This window comes from Aphelocoma coerulescens, chromosome 9 (assembly GCF_041296385.1).
Source record: "Aphelocoma coerulescens isolate FSJ_1873_10779 chromosome 9, UR_Acoe_1.0, whole genome shotgun sequence".
Lineage (NCBI taxonomy): Eukaryota > Metazoa > Chordata > Aves > Passeriformes > Corvidae > Aphelocoma > Aphelocoma coerulescens.
In genome coordinates, this window is record NC_091023.1 from 11606305 (window position 1) to 11616794 (window position 10490).

The window sequence follows — 10490 nt, forward strand, 5'->3', positions numbered from 1 at the left end:
TACACCAAACAATAAAAATTAAAAATAACTTTGCATTTAAGATCAAAAGAACTGAGGCACTCACAATCAGCTGCATTTTACAAATATAGAAACTATTACAAGTTAAAAACAAGTAAATTTCCAAAATCTTTAAATATTCTTTACAGAATTTATTCACCAGAACATTGTTTTTAAACTTCTTAGTTCAAATACAACATATTTTGTTAAAATACCAGCTGCAAAAACTGAAATACTAATATTTTCATAAGTATATTTAACTCCTATCAATATTTATTAAGTAGACTACCAAACAATAGAAAGCTATAGTTATTTTTCCAGTGCTTTCATGTCCATTACGTTTATTTTTACATACATAAAATGAAACTTAAGAACTTTTAGCTTAATGAAACTCTTAATAATAAATTTCAGAAACCTCAGAAATCAAATACCAAAAAAAAAAAAACCAAACCAAAACCCCAAGCCTGTACAACTAGAACTCTAGTTTTCAGATTGGAGAACTGGAAAGAAGAGACTACACCAGAGATAAACAGAAATAATCACAGCAATGCTTGCTAGCTTTTAATGTCTTATGAAAGTATATCCACAGTGACAGTTCCCATAAGAAAATCTTGAAAAATTAATTCAAGAGCTCAGAATTTCTTTTCTTTCTCATTATGACAGATGTACTTCAAATTTATCAAGTAGTAACTACTCAACTCCTCTTTCTGACAGCCTTTAAAGCACCAGGAAGCTCAAAATTCATATTACACACAACACAAACTGTGGAAGTTATTCTGTTTGAGTAAAGTTTTGCATTACAGTGTTAGAGGCTCTGAATCAATATTATTTCTGCTGAACAAGGCAGGAAGAAAAAAAAAACTGAAGTCTTTTTAAGGAAAAAAAAAGGGATTTAAAATAAAAATTATTACTGCATGGCTACACATAATAAAAACACTTCCAAAACAAACTACACACTCTCTGAAAGCATTCCTAAGTTCCATGCCAGACTTACAGAATAAATTTAGGCCAGTACCAAGCACTCATTTCTTCCCCGTGTGTAAATGCGACACAATCAGGCCTCACATGCAGGCCTCTCTCTCCAACACAGGCAGGACCTTTGTTCGATACGTCGATGTTTTTCCCCCAAAGCCCTTGACATAACTTTCCATTCTTTCCCCTATTTTTTTCCGGTTCCCCGTCTAGACTTTGGGACTCCCGAGCCGTGCAAACCCCCGCCTGCCGGAGAGCCCGTGCACTCGGAAGGGGGAAGGGGGAACAATAAAAAAGTTGGACACAGGAAGACGGGCCTGCAGGTCTGGCGAGAGCCCCGGCCTCGGTTCCTTCCCTTCCCCGGATCACCGGGGCAGCAGTCGGGAGCCCCAGTGCCACCAGCCCCCCCCCCCCCCCCCCCAACCTCGTCCCACTACCCAGCCCCCCGGGAAAAGGAAAAGAGGAAGAGCCAGGCAGGAAAGGCAGAACCCAGCGTTTGATCAGCCTCCAAGTACGACGCATTATGCAAGCAAACGCAAGGACCAGGCAACTTGCTTCTTGACTGAAAACAAGAAAAACATCAGCTCTAAAACATTTAGCTGAGAAAATAATCCCTTTCGTGGGCAGCCAGCTTTGTGACTCCGACCCCATGGGCGCCTCCGTTTTCTGCCCACCTTCTTCCTCCCCCCAAAAAAGCTTGTGAAATATGGACGTCGGCCGATTGTTTAGCATTTTTACCGAGCTGGGCAGGGGGAAAAGAAAGAGAAATTGCTATTTTTTTCTTTAAGATATTCCATAGCTCCTTCAGAGGAGAGAGAAAAAAAATTAAAGGGGGGTGGGAAAGAAAGGAGCACTAGGGAAAAGGGGGCCAAGTGGAGTGGGGGAGGGAAGACGGGGAAGGGCATCGAAATCGGCACGGCAGTGTCAACACTGACACTGCCCTTTTGTATCAGCAGCCACATAGGGCCCGCGGAGAGGTGGCCGCGCTGCCGCCCCCCCTCCCCGCCAGGCGACCCGGGAGAGGCACGGTGGCCCCAGCACCCCCGCCCGGCGTGGGGGAGCGAGGGATGTCCCTGCAGCGGGCTCGGGGACCTGGCCATTTTATCAGCTTCGTTTCCACCCCTTCCCTCCACGGCGAGGGCCCCACTCCACCCCTCCGGGCCGCCCCACACACTCACCAGCGCGGCGCCGTGTCGTTCCCGGCTCCCCTTCGCCCCCCCACCCCTATCTGCAACAATGCTCCGGGATGGCGCCGCTCCCCTCCCCCTGCCCCGGGCCGCCAGGAAGGGCAGCTCGGCTAATGCCAGGATGACACAACAGGCCCGGCCCGGAGCCGCCGAGGGGCCCAGCGAGCGCCCCGCCGCCCCGCGCCCGCCCCCCCCGGCGCCCCCCGACCGAGCGGAGGAGCCCCGGGTACCTAGTTTGTCCCGGTGCGGCCTCCGCAGACGCTCCTTGCCTCCCTCCTCCCGGCAGCAGCCGCCTCGCTTCCCTTCAATTATCAGCTGAAGCCGCAGCACCGAGCGACGCCTCGTCCGCCGCCTCCGCCGCCGAACCCCTTCCAGCGGCGCGAGGAGAAGGCCGCGGGACTACTTTCTCCTGGCGCCGGGGCCCCACCGGGGCCCGCGCGCGCCCCGGGACGGCGGGCGGCCCCTGCCCCGGCTGCCGCCCCCCGCGCAGCCCCCGCCGCGGCCCGGAGCGCGGCCCGCTCGCTGCGCTCGGCGGAGCCGCGGACGGTATCCCTCCGCCGGGGTCGTCACCTCGGGTCCGCGGGAATGTCCCCCCCTCCGGGCGGCCGGGGCGCGGCCGAGGCGCGGGTCGCTGATGGCACCGGCGGCGGGGGTCAGACCCTGCCCGGCACCGCGGGACCGCCGCGGCTGCTCCTTTAAGAGGGGGCCGGGCTAGCGGTGACCCCGCGCGATGTCCGCCCCTTCCTGGTTGCCATGGAGACCGCTTGCCGGCGTCCCAAAATGGCGGCGGCGGGGCCGTCGCTTTCTCCACCGCCCGGAAGGGAAGGAAGGCAGACCGGCGGCCTGAGGCGACGGCGGCTTTAGCGAGGGCTTGCCCTTGGGGAAGGAGCGTCTCCATGCCGAGGCAGGACGGGGGGCCCCGTAAACCAGTACGCGGCCCAGTAAGTGCCGCTGGCCTGGCCTCCCGAGGGCTGGGTTGCGTGAGGGCTGGCTGCTAAAAGGGTATTTGCAGGCATGGGTGAAGACGAGAAGCCTCAGTATGTGGGAGATTCCTTCTACCTGGACTTTCCCGAGCCTGTAGGATGCGGCTCCCAGAGGAAAGGAGGAAATAAAAATCTATCAAAATGGTGAGTTAGTAGCCTTGCGAAGTAGTGTATGCACATCGTGATTTTGTACCCTTAAAACAGACGTCAGTATTGTCAGAAATGCCTCACAAATAAATGTGGTGCTACATTTAACGCAAATAAAGAACAAATCCTTAAGTATTCCTTGTAAGAAAATGTAAGTTTAGCTGCACTTTCAGGGTGATCAGACTTAAGGCAGGGGGGTAAGCAATAAACTTTTCTGAGAAAGTTTTTTAAATGTCTCACTGGAACCAAAAAAAACCCCAACATATTTTTAAACTAGGAGGAAGTTTTCAGGTTTTTTTCATAAAGTAAACAAAAATAATGGGCATATGTACTTTCGGGGAAGAACTGCTGCACAATAACTGGGAAATATGTGCTTTTGAGTAGCTGAAGTCTTGTAGTGGGCCTGTCCCACTGACCCCGTAGGAATCCTATCAGTGCTCTGCTTGTCTGTGAAATGTGATTGAGTGCTGTAGGGTCTTTGCTATTCATTTTTGCACTCCAATAATAAAAATAAGATGGTTCTTCTTATTATTACTGTCATCAGGTTTTTGGTTCTCATATCTGTTTCCTGTCACACACTTCAGGTATCTATTCTTGGGTGTGTTTTCAGCTGCCCAAATATATCCTGAAAACAAACCAAAGTCAGTTAACATAAACCATGCAAAAAAGCTTCATAGCTGTCAGTGTAAGTAAGTTCAAATTTTTCTGCAAATGTTCATTGTACAAAGCATTACCAGGAAGTTGGTGTAATTGAAAAATAACTGGTTTGAATTATTTTAAAAATTCAGCTTTGATTTTATGGCAACAAGATCATTTGAGTATTGTGCAGTGAATGTATGTATTTGAATATATCACTATATTTTCTGAAGCTAATGATTCCAGAAAAACTTCATCATTCACTCAAATTTTAAATTCAGTACTCCTCAAAACACCTTCACATAAGTAGTGTCTCCAGTTTTAACTTCTGTACATGTAAAACTTCTAGATGCTAGTTAACCTTTCTACAGACTGTGGAATCTCCTGAGAGAAGACCTGTGTCAGAAATAGCAATTGAAGGTATGTGCATCACTGATGTTCCAAGTTGTGTCTCATGTGAAATATATTTAGCCATCCTGTGTTAGCATGGAGGAGGCCTTGTTGTTGGTTCACGTTCCCCGTGTGCTATTTTGCAGTCTCCTAATAAATAACAGTCTTTGCCTGAAAGGCCTCTGTCTAAGCCTCCAACCAGGCACATGGTTACATGAATGCTGAAACCTGCTACTTTGAATAGTCCCATTCTTGGAAGTGAGTGGTTTCAGAACTGTCGGTTGTTTTTCTTTAAAAGCAAAAAGGGGAGTTTGTGGCTGCATGGTGGATTTGTATGTAAGGTCCCATAATTCTGTCAAGTGTTGCCCTTCTTTGAATGGTCTGTTTGGGCTTTACGTGAGCAGTAAATTCATCTCTTTCAGGATGAAGTTATCAATTTACTGGGCATGTCTTATAAAGCTCCAAGGCTTGTGGACCTGTGGTCATGGCCAGGATTTCTAGATATCAGCTAACTATAAAGTCAAACTGTCACAGAAACAGAAATCCTGTACAAATAAAGAAGATCTTAAGAATGTGTTAGGGCAAGAAATCTAATTGCATAAATGAGGATTTACAGAATACAGTTCACCCAGCTGGATTGTATGGAAGGAGAGATCTTCCGAGCCATCAGTGAAATGATGTAGTAGCTATTTTAAGTCAGCAATCATAATTTTACAAATGCACAGAAACGATTCCACATTTCCCCTGCGTGGGCACCTGCCAGTTCAACTGCAGAAATGTAAGACTGAAAGAGACAACTTCAGGTCATCCAGTCCCAGTGCCTGCTGTTTCATCCAACCACATAATAGATCCTCATAGGAGAAATAGGATTTATGTGTTTCAAAGGTAGTGACACTTTTTTCCTCTGCTACTTCACACAGAACAACTGCTCCAGATGATCACTTCTCTGATGTAAAACTGGTTAGAAGTGCAGTTATGCAGATTAACTTACATGCATTTTGTTTGGATATCTTGTGTGTAGGTAACAATGATGTATATGTGTGTGTATATATATGATATATTGTATGTATTTAATAAATATGTGCTCTGGATAGGGTTTGTTTTGTTTTTTCAATCTCCACTTGTGAAACAGACTTTCTGCTTCTTGATCACTCTCATATCTTTTCACTGCATCTCTTCCCATTAGTACTTTTATTCTTAATAAGCCTAACAAGTTCCATGTGCAAAAGCATTGTTACTTCCCCATGTCTTCTGGAAAGTCTTGGGTGATTTAAATTTTAGGATTGTATTTAACTTTCTCTACCAAAATCATATTAATGACTCTTTATCCTCCTTCAATTAGTTATTATTCCAATTTCTCCTCTGTCAACTTTTGATTTATAACTTTTTGGTTTATGGCATAAATTATTTCCAAATGATGAATTTGCCATTTGTACTTCTCAAATTTTATTTTATGAATTTTTTTTCTTTTTCCTGTCCAGGATTGTTCTGAGTTGTTATGAAGGAGAAATTGGTGTACTTGTCAGGGTAAACATAAATAAAAAATGATTCTTGGCCATAAAATGTGTACTAGGGATCCTGCTAGTATTCATGGGAATGGTGAATAGTTTTTGTTTTGAGTGCATGTAATGTTACATAGGATGGGAGTCTTTTTGTTCAAGATTGACATGAGGGATGGCAAATTGTTTCACATATGCCTTTCCACTACCTTTCATTGTAAATGTTTTTCAATCTTGAAATGCCAAATTAATATTTGATATGCCAGTTATAATTTGGCAAGGTTTATCGCAAACAACAATAGATTTTATGTGTTTGTACAAAGCAAGCAATTAATCCTAAGGCTTTCAACATTAAATGTAAGATGGCTTGAGAGAGCCACACAAATAACCAACATTTCTTATAAATTGTTTAACAGATGATAAATACAGGTTTTGAAAAGTGCAAGAGAGGAATCCAGATGGTGGGGTAGTGTAGGGAAGATCGGTCGCTCATTTTGGTCAAACAAGGAATATAGACATACATCCCCCACGCCCCCAAAAAAGTCTGGTGCTTAATCTGCTTATAGGGCAGGCTGATAACTGGAATGATGAAGCTGGTAACAAAAGAAATGTAATGGGAAAATGATCCGCTCAACATGTAATTAATACTAGCATCTGTCACCATTTAATGAATGCTACACTAATCAGAAGATTTTGTCACGTTAGTAAAATGTTCAGCTACTTACCCTCAAAAGACCAGCATGGTATGTTCACAAGGCTGCCATTGTTCTGTGCAGTATTCTACATAAGATCTGCTCCTGTAACAGCCAGGATAACTGAACTCTCTCAAATATGGAACTGCAGAATTGTGTGTTTGGGCAGAGGTCAGCATCTGGGTTCTCTATAACAAATATACACAGGACATGTAGATGAGCAAACAGTGTAAGTAACTGGGCAAACAGTCCTGATGAATGTTCTTGTTCTTTACCCCTCATTGCTCCTATTGTTTAGTGTTCGCCTCTACATCTTCAATCAGTTTCTGATTAAATCAATACATTCTGAGCACAGCAAATTATTTTGGATACTGGCTACTACAGTAGCTTAAAAGGTCCTATAATTAGTTGTTTCATTTTAGAAATAAAGGTTTTTTCTGGCTTTTTAGTTGTGAGCAAAAATTATGAACCTACAGCACTTAAATCTTTAAGTACATTTTTTTAAAGTCCTTTTTCAATAAATAACCCAGTTCTGTGACTGATCTCTGTAAGTCCTACACTACAAAAATGCAAACAAACAAAAAACCACCACCACATCAACAACATAACCCAAAAAAAAATTTTAAAAATTAAGAAAAAAAAATAACACCAAAAAAAATCCCCACACCAAAACAAAAAACCCCACCAAATTATCATTTTCCATTTCAGGAGACATTAATAAATGATCGTTGTAGTGGTTGTGGGCTGGCTGATTTTCAGTTGTGAGTACCTTCATGCTTTATTAAACCTGCAAGGATACCTCGTCCATTTGGGAAAAAGGTACTATAAAGTTAACTGCTATGTCTTGGGCTTGTTTTTAAGTCTTTATGATGACATTTGATATGTAACCTATTTGATTGACAGCAGATGCCATTTGAAGTGCTTAAGCCAGATGGATGGAGGGGGGGAGGAATTAACAGATGTTCTAATAGGCATTGAGCTGAAATTAATTTCATGTTACACAAAACAATTTTTTGAAAGATAAGTCTTATTTTAAGTAAAGATTTGTGGGAGATGAACCTTTTTCAAAATTCTACTCTTTTTTTTTGCATTTGAAGCATGAACAATGCCAGTTATTACCTACCTGGACCAATTCTATTCAAGTGTCTTCTTTGACTTTTCAAACAGAGATTTGTGTTCTTAACAAACAAAAAGAGCACAGAAATTTCTCAAGAGGGAGTTTAAAAAATTATATTTTTATTATGAGCTATTTGTATGGAGGACTTCAACTGCATAGAACTAGGAACTTCTTGTTGATGTTGTAAATTAGAAATATTTCAAGTATAGTTTGATGAGACCAGGAGAAGGCAGCCATTTTGTACCAGCTCAGGAAATGCTGTGCTATGCTGAAAAGGTGTGTTTTCAAAAGAATCAAACATTTTCATGGTAATGGTATCACACAGTATTAAGCAGTAATTACCAGGAGAATGTTTGTTAAGCCTAAAATACATAGGGAAATCTCCTTTGCATTTTTGCTGTCTCTAATTCAGACATCAAAGTAAATAGTAGAGCTGCTGCTTGGAAAATGGAGACAGTTTCTCTGGGGAAATAATGCTGCACTGGAAAAACATGAATATTGTCAGGTGTTTCTGTCCAAAGCTAAAATAAGTTGATTTAGCAGTGCTGTGACGTGTTATGGTTTGGATGCCTGATGGTACCTCTCACTTCTTCCGTGATGTGCCACCTCTGAACGTATGCAGTGGCTAGATCTTTTCCATAAGGTTTTGGGAAAGATTTGGGAATTCCTTGGTCATGCTGCAATATTGAAGATGTAATACAGCAGAAGAACTGACATAGGAAAATTTGGACTTTTAACAACTGAAATGCAATTTGTGATGTGTTGCACTGGCAATGCTGGAATTTCAGGGCTTTCCTTATTAGTGGAGCAAAATTTCTCTAAAGAAGGCATCACATACAGCAATGTGAAGGATGGGTTTTTACCTTCCCAGAAGACTCATTTCTCTTTTTTGGAAGGTGGTTGTTTTGGCTTTTTTTTTTTTCCCCACAAACATTACCAAATGCTTAACCCTATGAAACATTCATTTATTGATTTGAAATTAGATATATAACTGATATAGGATGATTATTACTTGTGAAGTTGAGTTCTTAGTTAACCCTATGATAATGCAGTGCTGTCATGTGGGTTTATAAAATTCTTTTTCAGTAGTGGTTGAGCTGTCATTTGAAGATGTGTTGGAATATTCTCATACCAGTTTCAATGAAGGTATGTTAAAGATGATAAAGTAATCTTAGTTAATTCACTATTAATCTGGTTTTACTATATCACTGGTAGCCTAGAGTGTATTGGGTTTTGTCTACTTACAACTAGTCTTTAATATACAGATAGCAGGATCTCACAGAATTGCAATGTTTAAGCTCCAATTTTGAGTTTTATGCATGGTTTTAATATTTGTGGCTTTCTTTAAAAGTATCATACTTTATCTAGTCCTCCCTGATAAGGATGATTTTCAGGTCATGAAGGTGTAATAGTTTCTCAAGGTAAGCAATCACGACTACTTTCTGCTTAATAATGTGAACATTTCTTGCTGTAACCAAGTGATGTTCACATGTTCATTATTGCTAGTGTTTGTTCTTTAGAAACAAAGAAAGACTGAGTTATATTTTTCGCTTGCCTCACTTAGGTAATAAATCCTTATCAATCTTGTTCTCTGTGTTCAGATACTTCAGGAGTAATTCTACTTTTGTGTTACCAAAGGTAAATTTGTGTTCTTACCTGTTGTCTTGTTTTCTTTTTTCCTGCTTCAAGTTAGAAAAATAATTATTTCTTCTTTTCTTTTGCCTTTATTAACCAAGAGCAGTCTACATTATTTCATTTTCCATATACACAATAGCGTTTATGATGAAGAACTATCAGATATGTTTACTTGACTAGGCATACCATATATTTATACTTCTTTCATTTATCAAAAGTAATTAAATGCACTAAGCAAAGTGTTCAAGGGAAGGAAAAAGGCAAGAAGTGTAGAAGGCAAAGCTAGAAAAGGTTCAGAATTTTTATCTCAAAGTGAGATAGGTTATGAAAGTCTTATCTAAAGATGCACCAGTGAAACCTAAAAATTATTTTTAAATGAAGTTGCTGGTCTAAACTGCTCTATGGATTTTTATTGTAAAGATTTGCTTGATTTTGATTGGATATAAACTAAATCAGTTTGTGTTAAACTGAAATAAGCCTAAATTAAACCAAAGTAAAAGTGCCTGAAGCTTTTGGATGGGCTTCACTAAATTAGATTAAAATTGTGCACTGGGTACAACCAGTGTAAACATCATTTTTTGCCTGAAACCTGAATTACACAAATTGTCTGGAGAAGGGTGGGAACTAGAAGAATGAACACTAGTGCACAGTAAAATTATAAAAATCATTTGCTGAAAAACTCAATACTGTTGAAGCAGAAGCCTGGGAGAGTGTCTGAAGCCAGAGTTCTAAATAACAAAATAGGATGATAATGAACAATAGAGTGAAAGGAATGACAGCAGATGGGGATTGCAGGCAAGAGAAGCTGCATGGCTGGAAAGCATCAAAAAATCAAGCAGATACTTGTGACAGAAAATGCAATATATGTTTTAGTATATGTGCACATCAAATTATCATGACAAATGATAATGAAAGGATAGACTTCAGCTTTTGCTAAGTTGGTGCTGCAGCTGAGTTGTACAGTTGTTTCCTCCTATGCAGTTTACAATGCGACTGAAACCTACAGGTAACAAATGTTAAGTTTCATATAAAACGAGTAATTAAAATTGGACTGAAAAAATCCTAGTCTTCCTGTTTCCTAAAACTTGGTTCCTTGATTTGAGGTGGTATTAAAGCTGTAAATAGACAGCAAGGGAACTTTGAAAAACACACTGATAATGTTAGTTTGTTCTTTAAAAATATGATGAGATTTTAGGGGCCAGTGCAATAGATGTTTCTCAAAATTTAGAGTAGGA

General features: G+C 41.2%; 1 protein-coding gene and 1 long non-coding RNA gene across 9 annotated transcripts in view; one reads left to right on the forward strand and one right to left on the reverse strand.

The window, feature by feature from the left end:
- TRIP12 (thyroid hormone receptor interactor 12) overlaps positions 1-2804 on the reverse strand; it is a 78919-nt gene extending 76115 nt beyond the window's left edge. For 4 of the 8 annotated variants that reach the window (XM_069024394.1, XM_069024395.1, XM_069024391.1 and 1 more), the window contains exon 1: positions 2387-2622. The gene's annotated coding sequence lies outside the window, so the exon portion shown is untranslated. Of the gene's footprint in view, positions 1-2147; positions 2165-2386; positions 2623-2726 lie in introns of those variants that run through there. The other 4 variants (XM_069024397.1, XM_069024396.1, XM_069024388.1 and 1 more) reach the window with 3 other exon arrangements.
- An 88-nt stretch (positions 2805-2892) lies between these two features.
- LOC138114667 (uncharacterized) lies at positions 2893-5659 on the forward strand. Its single transcript, XR_011152711.1, has 3 exons — positions 2893-3283; positions 4272-4342; positions 4735-5659. It is a non-coding gene; the product is annotated as an uncharacterized lncRNA (long non-coding RNA).
- The last annotated feature ends 4831 nt before the right edge of the window (positions 5660-10490 follow it).